Here is a 10,934-nt window from a genome sequence, read left to right on the forward strand (position 1 = left end):
AGTTCTTTTGACATTTGAGGCCAGATCATTCTTTAGGTGTGGGCTGTCTTATGTATTGTGGGATGTTTAGCAGCAGCCCTGGCCTCGGCCCACTGGACGCCAGGAGCACCCCCCACCCCCAAATCACTGCAGTGGAAAATGTTTTCAGGCATTGCCAAATGTCCCCTGTGGAGCAAAATCTGCGCCGTTCCCCCAAACCTCTTGAGAACCACTGCTGCAGAGTAATACGAAAAACATGGGTTGAATGATTTAGTCCACATGGTCTCTAATCACAGGGACTCTCCAAAGCTATCAAAATTGTCCCTTATTTTTATTTTTTAGAAGAAAGCATCAACATTTTACTAATGTAACAACCAGATTCTACTTTAGACACGTATTTTAAAATCACATTAAAACCAAAGTTTTTTGTTTGTTTGTTTTTGTTTTTGTTTTGTTTTTTTTAAAGTATCCCTGAATCCCTGAGAGGTAGGTTTACTTAGCAGGGTCTCTGGGGTAGTAGTCAAGAGCATAGAGTGTGGAACCAACTGCTTCAGTTTAAAATCCTGTTCTACCATAAACCACCTGTGTGATCTTGGGGAAGTTACCTAACCTCTCTGTGCACCCTCAGCTATGTAATGATCCAAGTAATCTAAATTGGAATGTAGAATAATAATAATACTGCCTGCTGAATAGGGTTGTTGAGAGGGTTAATATTTGAGTTAATATTTGAAAAGCTCTTAGAACAGTTCCCAGCACAAAGTAAGCAAGATATAAACATTAGCTCCAAGCCAAGAAGTACAGGATTTTCAAAAAGTCTCTAAATTCAAGCACATTTGTTTAGAACTATTTGGATGCCTTATGTTTCTGCTGCCAAAGGGATCAGAGTAGATCTTGCAATATGTACAAAACATCTCTATACTTCCAACATTTTGGAACTGAATTATAAGTTTCCAGTCAGCTCTGTAACCTTCTACTCTTAAGACTTTACCTTCCTTCAGTTGTGACTTCAAGTACTCAATGTAGAAGTAAGAAATACAATGAGTCTCAGAAATAAAATGGGAAATCTCATTGCCTATTGAATGTGCTAGTCAGTGTTTCATACTTAACTACTAGAGGCAAACACAATGGAAACTTGTTGGCTGCCATTTTGATAACACATTCAAGTTGATTTGTGTTCTCTGGGCCATTCATCTCTAGGGAATTTCTCTTTGTTTATTCTTCTTCCCTTTTTGTGTACAAAAACAGAGTTTAAAACATGTCATGCCTTTGTCCTCACTGCGCAGTGGTGTTTAGACTGTCATCTGTGAAAATAACAGTATTTGTTGCCATTCTTCAATATTGTATTTTGGAGGCAGCATGGTGCGGGGGTGAGGATATGGCTTTGGGGCTCAATTTCCAGTTTCACAACTAACTAGATATGTCACCTTGGGTGAGACACTTAATTTCTCAATGGCTGTTTCTCCACGTGTATGGTAAAACTGATGTTACTACTATCATCAGAGAGTTTTAGTGACTGAAAGGAAAGTTCATCTTCAGAAGTCGGCACAGAGCAAGACTCATGGTTGAGGTTCTGTAGATATTAGCCATTACTATTCCTAATATCTCACAACCACAGTGGAGGTAATACTTTTTCAAGCAGTTTTATGCTTATTGTCTCATTTGACAATGAGAGTATTGTTCAAAACGTAGGAGAAGGTGATTTTAATGAACTGAATATTTACGTCCCTCCCAAATTAACATATTGAAATCCTAACATCCAATGTGATGGTATTAGCAGGTAGGGCCTTTGGGAGGAAATTAGGTCACGAGGGTAGAGTCCTCATGAGTGAGACACATGCCCTTATAAAAGAAACCCCAGGAAGCTGTCTCACCCTCTTTCCTCCTGAAGAAGGATCTCACCAGAATCCAATCATGTTGGCACCCTGATCTTGGACTTACAGCCTCCAGAACGATGAGAAATAACTTTTTGTTGTTGTTGTTTAAGAAGCCCGTTCTATAGTATTTTGTTATGGCAGCCTGAACTAAGACAGTGAATTTAGCAGCACATTAAAGAGAAGATGACCAAGGCAAAAAGATGGTGAAAAATTTGCCCAAGGTCACCAGTGAATTAGCATCAGTTCAATCTGGAACTGGATCCCCAGGACCCCAAGTCTCATGCACTTTTTTCCACCAGTGCTTCTCAAAAATTAATGTATACTCAGACAATCTGGGAATCCTGTTAAAACACAGATTCTGATTCAGCAAGTTTGGGGGAGGTGCCGAAATTCTGAATTTCTAACAAGCTCTGAGAAGGCGCCAATGCTGCTCGTTCATGGATCCCACTTGGAACAGCGAGGGTCTATGACTGGTTTCATCAACCTCTGGCACTTATGATGCCTTGAAGCTAATCTTTCATCAGAGTTCAAAGAAAAAAAAAAGTGTGCCAAAAAAAAAAAAATCACAAAACACATAATGAGATAACTCCCAAAGGTATCATAATCTCACTACTGTGAAGGGAGTTTATTACCAAAAGACCCATCGAACTTCAAAGTGTCAGTACAAACAGGCAACCCTCAATTTTGCCAAGACCCACAATCAATGAAAAGTTTCTATTCTGTTGCCTGATTGGAGGTCCTGCTGGGAGACACAAAAGTCCCTTCCCTCCTTCCCTTCATTTAGCACCAGGGAGTTCATTACCAATGGGGGCTCCATGCAAAAGAACATTTCTCTATCTTCTGAAAATTGATTGCTCCCTCTCTCTGTACATTTGTTTTTCATTTACACAGATATTTCAGCTATTTTTGATTTGTGGTGTAACCTAGGTAACCTAAATCAGCTAAAATTATCAACTAATTCCAACCTCCAGACCCCAAATGGCAAACCACACCTGAGCTTTGCACAGATCAAGTAGCAGAAAGAATAGCGAGGTTTTTGTGAGGAGGGCTGCCTTCTTTGATCTGATGTGGCTGGGACAGCATGGGAGCCAGTGCAGATGTGTAAGAGAGGCTCAAGTGCCACTTCGGAAGATTCACCACGAAGAGTGCATTCTTCCCTCTTCTGGTTTCTCCATAGTGTTCTTTTGAGTGTTCACTTTCAGATTAAGCTGGCCTTTGCATATTAGAGAAGGGGTTGGCAAACTTTGTCTGTAAAGGGCCAGCCAGTAAATATTTTCGGCTTTGAAGGCCACATACACAGTCTCTGTCACAACTACTCAACTCTGCCCTTTGAGCTCAAAAGCAACCACAGACAATATGTAAACCATTGGGCGTGGCTACGTTCCAAATCAACTTTATTCATGGACACTGAAATCCTAATTTCAATTAATTTTCACTTGTCATGAAATATTATTTTTCTTTTGATTTTTTTCACCATTTAAAAATGTGAAAAACACTCTGCTTGCAGGCTGTATAAAACCAGGCGGCAGGCAGGAGGACTTGGCTCACAGGCCATAGTTTGTCTACCTTTATACATATTAGAGTCATACAAGTACAGCCAAATGCAACATTCTCATAAAACATAATGTTAAAAATCAGATGGAGAATAGACCTCCAGATTTCCTGCGTTTATGATGACAGCTTTACAGGAAACCAAAACTGTGTGCTGGGGACTGTTCTGGGTATTCTGTAAATGCTTTTTCGTGTTTGTCTTTGGTATATAATACATTCTCATTTCCTAGGGCTGTTTAGTTTGTGAATGTGAAACCGTCAACTTCCTGTGTCAACTTCAAGTAGCTAAGTTTTCCTATTTGTTTGAATTCCTTTAGTGGACCCTCATCTTATATTTATTTCTTTTGGCTCCAAAGACTGACCATATTCATAGTAAGAGTTTGGCAATGTGAGTAGTCATTTTCTGCAAAGAAATAGATTCTGACCGAATCATTTCACTGAAACCTCCTAAACCATGAACTTTTATTCTAGAACTATTAAATGTTTGTGGCGAAGTTCTTTAGCCCTTTGGCTTGTACATTTTATGGCTACAAAAAGGTAGTTGGATTTTTTTTTTTTTTTTCATGGAGGAATTTCATGCATAGCCCAGGAACTGTTTTAAGTGTAGAATTTATCTTTGCAACATGCATCTTCAACACGCATGTATGCTTTCTGAGTACGTGCAATTATGCTACTTTTCTGTTAGATGTTCTAAGCTTTTGTATCTTTCTTGTCACATCATATACAGATTCCTTTCAACCATTACCTTACACATGCCCTTTAACTTCAATAGCTTTAGCTGTAGGAATGTCTGCAAAGTCACAAAATTAATTTTCTCCAAACACCACATTCATTTATCCCTCCCCTTAGTGACACGAACTTAAGGCACATGAGCTTTCAGACTTGAGATTCTTTTTTTATGACTTCTGTAAACCATCACCTAATTGTTGATCTGACAGATTGCATACTCAGAGTAAGTTTATTAACCAAAGCATCTTTTTTGATACCATAAAATTAATTTATTTCTGCCCCCAAGAGTGTGTTTTGGGAGTGGGTTAGTAAGAAACATCTGAATCATAATCATTTTTGGAACATCCCTTGTACTCCATAAAAATAACATTGTTTCAGAACCACTCCCAATTCTCTGCTCCTTCAGGAGAGAGGATAGTGGAATTGACTAGCACTCAGCTGCTGAATGCGAAGGACGCCCACAGACCTGGAAAAGATTTGGTCAGGCCTCTGCCAATGGAAGAAGGGAACATTGGTCATCTCCTCTTCAGATAATGTGCTTGGGTTTTGCTGTACCTTTGAAAAGACATTGAGACATAAAGGCTTTGTCAGAAGAGGAGGAGGATGTAGGAGGGTGAAGGCTGCAGCCTTGGCCCAGCTGAAGTGCCCCACACAAATTTTCAGATCTCCGACATCTGTGTTTCCTCTGGCCTGACCTTTTCCTAGTCCTTCCCTGGCTAAGGGGTAGCACTCCCAAGAATGCAAGCCTATGTCACAACACCCTGAATGATCAAGGACGTCCCTGGGTGGCCTAACAATAAAAGGACAGCATTCTGGAGGAAAGAACAAAAAATGGACAAGAAGAATGCCAAATAAGCAAATCTGCAATGTCATAAGGGTCAAGCTAGTTAATGTCTGTTTTATTGAAAATTCACAGAACAGAAAAAAATGTAGTTTTAAAACTATAACAACAACAATAAAAGCATATCCACTGGCACATCTTCCTTGTTTTCAGTGATTAATGCTTTGAAGAAAGTTGCTTGGAAGAGAAACACAGTCATCTTAAAATACAGACAAGTGCTTTTTTGCTTATAAGCAACTGTAGCTCAGAACTCCTGTCACTTCAGGTTTGTCCTTCAAATTTCCACCCATGGTGGACATATCAAGAAGGAACATCCCCATTATTCTCAATTAGCTACCCTCCTGGAGGAGGTAGGTACACACGTGATGTCATTTCTGTTTGACTCAAGATTAATTATTATTGTTATTATTATTATTATTATTTTGACACAGAGTCTCGCTCTGTTGCCTAGGCTGGAGTGCAGTGGCACAATCTTGGCTTTACTGCAACTTCTGCCTCCTGAGTTCAAGTGATTCTCCTGCCGTAGCCTCCTAAGTAGCTGAGATTACAGACATGCCACCATGAATTTTTAGTAGAGACGGGGTTTGCCATGTTGGCCAGGCTAGTCTCGAACTCCTGGCCTCCTGCTATCTTTCTGTGTCGGCCTTCCAAAGTGCTGGGATTACAGGCGTGAGCCACTGCACCTGGCCAGCTCAAGATTAATTACATGGTATCAGTTGCACCAGATGTACCCTTCTGATCTTTGAATGATGCTTGCGTTAGACTAATGTTAGGTGCACTGCTATTCCCTGAGCACACCTTCTGATGAAATGCACCCAAACACAAAGTTCCCAGAGCTGTCCCATTGCAGCTTGAGGAACTTTTCATTGCTATGACCAGAGGAGCAGCAAGATTTCTTCTCTAAAGACCGTGCCCAGGAATCATGCGCTTTCCCATTTGCTTTTTTTGTAGTAACAACCCCTTATTCACACAATGTGTCAACTGAAGCAGAAATCAGTGGACAAGTCTGGTCATCTGTCGAAAGTGCACAAAGCCCTTTATTCTAGTGCAGGATTCTCGGCACTATTGACATCTTGGGCTGGAGCATTTTTTGCTGGGGCCGGGGGACTGTCCTGTGTGCTGTAGGATGTTTAGTAGCATCCCTGGCCTTCACCCACTAGATACCAGAAGCACTTTCCGCCCCTGCCCCTGCCCCTGCCATTTATGACAACTGAAATTGTCATGGAACTTTGCCCAATGTCCCCTGGGGGCAAAATTGCTCCTGATTGACCACCACTGCTCTGGTATGAGAGAATTGTGGGGGTACACAGGGCAGCCAATCTTATTTCTTGCAGTTTGGCTCAGTTTGAATCACCAGTCATTCTTTTCCAGACCTTTGAAGTATAGGACAGGCAGTCATGCAAGTTAAACTGCCATCCCCATGAAGAAAGTGACCCTCCCTTATATCTAGCTCCTAGCCTGGTGATTAGTTGAATTACATTGTTTTTTGTTTTTTGTTTGTTTGTTTGTTTTTTCCTGTGCATTTTCTCTTTCCACTGTGCACTTAAAGTCTAGAAACTGTTGACTCACTTTTCTTGGTAACCGGGACACCTTCGCTTCAGATTCCCAGTCCTGGCTCAGTTTCAGATGCCAATTTCCATTTCATACACAAATATCTTAACTCAAGGGTGCCTCCAGAATCTTGCTCACAGTATATGCTTGAAGGAACTTTTCTGTCCTGGGGAAGGTTTAGCTCTGTACATTTTCTTCCTCATAGTGTTTCTTCAACTTTCTCTGTGAGCCTAGCTTTTCACAGTCCTTGTTGGCCATCGGTGATCTCCAAGTCTCTGTTGCCGGTCACCACATTCTCACTACTCAGGAAGCCCCCTTCTGGGACCTCAGTCCTGGGCATTGTCTCTTCACAGACAATCACTCATCCACAGTAGAGAGAAGAGGGTAAATCTTGGAATTATTGGCTGACTCTTTGTGGGCATCTAAACCTCCCTCAGCAGAATGTCCGCAGCTTTCACTGCATATCCAGAGGGATTTAGTATACACACAAATCTCCAGGCCCTAGCCCATCAGAGGTTAACTGCACTTCGAGATCCTTGGAATAGTGGCTCATACTGTATTAATGATCTTTATGGGAAGGCATTAATTTCATTATTTCAAAAATGCACATTGAGCACTACTGTGTACTAGGTACTGCGCTAAGTATTAGGGATTCAGCATTAGCAGGAGAAGCAGTCCCTACTCTCGTGGAGGTTATAATATTGGAATGAGCTGGCTCAAGGAGACGAGGGTCTGGCACACAACCCTGAATGTGGTCCGTGTCTCCGGTCATTTTAGAAAAATTAAAAAACAACAGCAACAACAACAAAAACTTGTGCAAGTTTCACAATGGAAGGATCCTTCCATGCATCCATATAGATCCAAAGCATTGCTAAGTTAAAGCAAATATCATGAGAAACATGGAGTCAAAGAAAGCAAACAGACAGAAAGGCACATGAACCTTTTGTATCAGGGAAAACTCATAAAGGACTTTTGGTCTAGGTTTTTGAAAGAGGAGTGTTAAGCTCAAATACTTCTTCAGAAAACTTAAAGAAAACCTGAAGAATTCATCGAAGTACAAATTGAACTAGAGAAACCTTCAATGATGATGTGAGGTGTTTTATCTTGGTTTTACCCCTTCATCTTACAGTGCTAGAAAAGAAAAGCTGCTAGATTTGGGGGAGTGGACAGGTCTCCTCAAACAACCTTGTTCCTTGATCATTTTGATCTCTTAGCCTTTGGTGACTTTATTCTGCATGGAGAATGGCTGTGGGAAAGGACATAGACCATTATTTCTCTTGATTGAGTCAAGGAAACATGCTATTGCAAAATATCAGAAGTTATGAGTCAGAAGTTATGCCAGAGACTATTATATAATAGGTTCCCCTATTTTAAGAAAAAAATATGGTCAAATCCCATTTTAAAAACTAGATTTTGATTTTTTGGCATACTATGCCTTGGGGGATCTGTAGCAAGACACAAAGCCATCATGCCCCACTCATGAACTGTTAAAGAAACTACTGTCCAGGAAAAGAAAATTGAGAGCACGATGATTGTATTTTAGATCAGAGAGACAAGCAATAGAACTAACATGGTTATTTCAGTAAAAACACCTAAGAAATAAGGTGTTTTTATTTCTTACATCACTAGACAAGAGAAGGAAGCTTTTTGACAGGGATATATGGAAATAACACCTTAAAAGACAGATGAGAGAGTTTCGGTTTTGGTGAGAATTATTTGACATACTTCAGAGTAGTCTCATTTTTTTCAAATATTTCCAAAATGTATGCATGCTAATATATTGTAAATATTTTTGAGTCTCCTTATTGGGATAAGAGACATGTTCAGGCACTGAGAAAGCTTAACCTGAGCCCTCTTACCCATCATCAAAGACTCAAAGAGAAGGGAATGGGCACTGGATGACTGAAGAATTGGGATTCTAATGGATAAGAGTCTAACATGATCACCAAAGGTTTGGTTTCTGAACTCCTAATAGAAAAAGCAATTATGATCAGAACTGAGTGAGGGTTCTCTGGGAGGAGTAATGTCAGACCAACCTAATATCTTTAAAAATATAAAGTTATTACATTGGTGGGACAGTGATAGGATAAACTCAGGGAGAAGACAATGAACCCATTGCTTTACAACAGACACGATTCAAAGATTCTCCAACACATTTATGATTTCCTACTGGTTGGTATCTAGGAATATGACAAAATACATAAAATATTATTTTTAGTGAGAGAGATGAAAGGCCCTATATTAAACACCACCAATGTTATTTTAAAAAGTCTTGTGATTATATATATGGTTCTTGCTATTTTTCTTGGAATGACAGGCAAATTGTTTGAGGGCCCATGAAGCGACAGATAGTAAATAGATTGCAGACAGAAATAAAAATATTATCATGTTAACTTACTATTTATAGGCATTTGGAAATTGCACGAAGCATGCATAACAGAAATTTGACATGGATTATCCCCAGAGCTCTTTCCTGTGACCCATCTGGTGGAAATCATCCCAGATATCCTAGAGGTTAGGTGTTTTTGCTGGGAGGAATAACACTACTGGAGTTAAACAAACCAACTATTTGGACATTCCCAGTCTCCCCACATGCAATTGCCTCAGCAGTGGAAACATGTGGCCAAAGATCAGAGGAACTCATGTGAAGATGCCTCTAAGTGGTTACTATTCTTGGAACAAATTTACCAACAAAACACATGGATCTTCAATTATCTCTGTTTAAATTTAAGGAGAAGTGCCAACACTGAAGGGTAACCTCAAATAGGAGCCCTCTTTTACACACACATGTGCACATGTACACACACACGATACACACATGATAAATAGCAGGACATAATTTGTTTATTTCTCTAACACTTCTCACTCACCAAACTGTCAGATCCATTACCAAGATGGTTGAAATAAATAAACACAATTGTAATCCTTTGTCACTAGATCACAGAGAAACCATTTCTAGAACCTGAAACCAGACGAGTCCCTGTTAGTGGACAGGGGCATCAAATGGGAGAAATAAAGACTGTTTAAGGCTTGTATTCATTTGAGATGGCACTGGCTTCTGGATCCTTACAATGTGTCTCCCCTCTCCTGAAGGAGAAAATGACTGCTGTGGAGATTAGGATAAAATGCACTTGATTCAGCTTGTTTTTCCTTTGCACCAGAAATTCCATCAAATGCACATGGCCTTGAAAATAGATGCTGGGCTTGGAAAGAAAAAGTAAGTACCTGCAGAGAGACAGAATTCAGAAGCAAGAAGGATCTTCTCTGGGTGGCCACCACTACCAGATTCCATTTTATTTCTAAAATTATGATTTCTGTGTTCATCCATTTGTTCGCATTGGGCTTTCTCATTTTGTATTGTTTTGTTTATTTTGATTTTGTTCTGTAGTCCAATACCAACACACTGAGGAATAGCTTGTAGGCAGTGTTTATGAACAGCTGAAGGCAAGGATCAAGTTAAATAGCACATATACTCCCAGTGAGATTTTCCTCTTTGCACTTTTTATAATCTTCACATTGCTAAATTCCTTAAACTACAATTGATTCTCTCTACAAGAATTGCCAAGACACTGTCAAAGTCAACTTCAAAAAGCTAGAAACATGACTTTTAAACAAATATATGGTGAGCATGTATCAAAGACATATTTAATTCATTAATGAGGAAACCAGCATGTAGGAGAAGCATAAACACACACACACACACTCAGTGGGAAAAAAGTTAAAATGTGATTGCAAAGATAGATACAAAACTTTTGTGTCCTACACGGCAATAAAACTGTAACCTTTGGGTTTTGGGGGGTTTTTATTTTGTTTTGTTTTGTTTTGTTTTGTTTTTTACCAAATAGAAAGGAGCTGCAACTCTACTTTGCAAAAGTCATTTGTAACTTATCAAACTACCAGTTACAATCTACCTTCATAGAGTAGATGCTTCAGATCCTAGTCAGTGATAAATAGGTAAGTCAAACCAAGATACATTTCCCTAGAGAATGAAATATTCTTGGATGGTTTTGGTAGACAGTGCTTCACTATGAGTTGGCAAGGACGTGCAGTCATCCTTCTGCTTATTTCCAAGTATTGTATGACTTTTCTTCACAGAGCCACACAAAGGCATTCTGTCTACAGTTTAGTGGATGGCGTTTTATGGGTCTTGGTCACTGAAATACCCTTGTAACTTCCCTCAAAGTCCTACATCATAAAAAGCTTCAGCAACCAAAGGAAAATGCTAATGTTTCAAAATGGAACTCTTGAAGGATTTGTCTTTCTAAAAACAAGCTTTTGTCATGCACCCAAGGCAAAGGTGGCCCCCCCCTCCACCCAGCACCTCACTTGACTCTAGGGCTGCAATCTGCCGTGGACTGTTGGTCAATGCTCCATTGTGTGCTGAGGTTCTGAGGGGTGTGACCGCCCAC

General features: G+C 40.0%; 1 long non-coding RNA gene across 1 annotated transcript in view; it reads right to left on the reverse strand.

Moving 5' to 3' along the window:
• Window positions 1–3,855: 3,855 nt before the first annotated feature.
• The window catches only part of LOC106995159 (uncharacterized), a 34,774-nt gene continuing 27,695 nt past the window's right edge, over window positions 3,856–10,934 (reverse strand). Inside the window, exon 4 of the long non-coding RNA XR_001441914.3 lies at window positions 3,856–4,688. This is a non-coding gene — a long non-coding RNA (uncharacterized LOC106995159). The remainder of the gene's footprint in view (window positions 4,689–10,934) is intronic.

This window comes from Macaca mulatta, chromosome X (genome assembly GCF_049350105.2).
Source record: "Macaca mulatta isolate MMU2019108-1 chromosome X, T2T-MMU8v2.0, whole genome shotgun sequence".
NCBI lineage: Eukaryota > Metazoa > Chordata > Mammalia > Primates > Cercopithecidae > Macaca > Macaca mulatta.